Genomic DNA, 1263 nt, shown 5'->3' with positions numbered 1-1263 from the left:
TGAGAGGGCCAAGGGCGTCGTGAGGTCCTACTTTACTTAATTTCATCCGTCATTTTGTACCTCTAGGGCGTCGAGGGGAGAAAAAGCTTCTTGTCTCTAGTATGTTTGATGGCCTGGCTGGGTGGGATATTGCATGTTCTAAGGGTATCCTTCACACCCTGGATCCAAGTCTCTCTTGGTCTTCCTCTTGCCTGGTCGTGAGGTCAAGGGGTTATGAGGTCAAGGAGGCTCTTTAGGTCAAAGGTATCATGATGGAGGTCAAAAGGTGATGAAGTTAAAGGGGTCATGAGGTAAAAGGAATAATGAGATCATGGGGATGATGAGGTCAAGGGGGTCATCAAGTCAAAGCGTGATGAAGTTAAAGGGGTCTTGAGAAGGTGGTCATGAGGCCAAGGGGGTCAAGAGGTCAAAAGGGATCATGAAATAAGAGTTTATGTGGTTAAGAGGAGTGAAAAGTTCGTGGGGGTAATTTCATGGGTTCGGGTTCATGATGCTGAGATGTCATTAGTAAACGGATATCACGGCTTAGGGATAATATGGTCAAGAGGTCAATGAGATCATGATTTTATGGGGGTAGACCACCTCTCCAAAAATTAAAAGAAAGAAAGAAGTAAAGAAAGAGGTAAAGAAAGAAAGAAAGAAATAGATTAATAGATAAATAGATAAATAAGTATAATGAGGTAACCAAATTCTCAAAACCATGATGTTTGCATCAGACTGTAAAGGCAGTAGTTCCTTTTCCACCTACAGAGCCATCCATACTCGTTGATAAAAACCTCCCTCTGGTAAAAACAAATGGGTACATGTTAAAAAGTCGAAGCAAAAGCCTTGTCATGTGATGGCGTAATCAAATATTGTGACGTCAAACTGGTTTTATGGCGCTATTGTTCCGCCCTCATGAATGCCGCTCCGATCACAACCAGTTTCCGGAATATAACGACTGGTTTATTTTCTTACTAATTCCGAGTCAAAATAGTCCGACGGTGGACACTTTCGTAGTCCCCGAGAATTATTGACCAACGCTAATAGGTCTGCTCGCTACTATCCACTGAATTGTGTCGATAGTGCCGTAAAACATTTACCCAATCAATCAATCAAAATATTATCAACTGACATTTTCACAAAATGTCAGTAATATATAAGTTTGCATTGGAAGTATGTGACAGATTTATTAAGACACGTGCTGTTAAGAGGACTTTTCGTTCTGTTTTCTTTTTCTTTTTTTCTTCTTTATTGATATCTCACTGTTTGTCTCTGTTCCTG

At 40.8% G+C, this 1263-nt stretch overlaps 1 protein-coding gene across 1 annotated transcript in view; it reads left to right on the top strand.

Annotated features, from left to right (window-relative positions):
* LOC101848683 (vesicular glutamate transporter 2-like) overlaps positions 1-1263 on the top strand; it is a gene marked incomplete at both ends in the record, with an annotated part of 33135 nt that overhangs the window by 1070 nt on the left and 30802 nt on the right.

The sequence above is a fragment of the Aplysia californica genome, unplaced genomic scaffold, assembly GCF_000002075.1.
Source record: "Aplysia californica isolate F4 #8 unplaced genomic scaffold, AplCal3.0 scaffold01404, whole genome shotgun sequence".
Classification (NCBI taxonomy): Eukaryota; Metazoa; Mollusca; class Gastropoda; order Aplysiida; family Aplysiidae; genus Aplysia; species Aplysia californica.
This window is presented reverse-complemented; position numbering and strand designations above follow the sequence as displayed.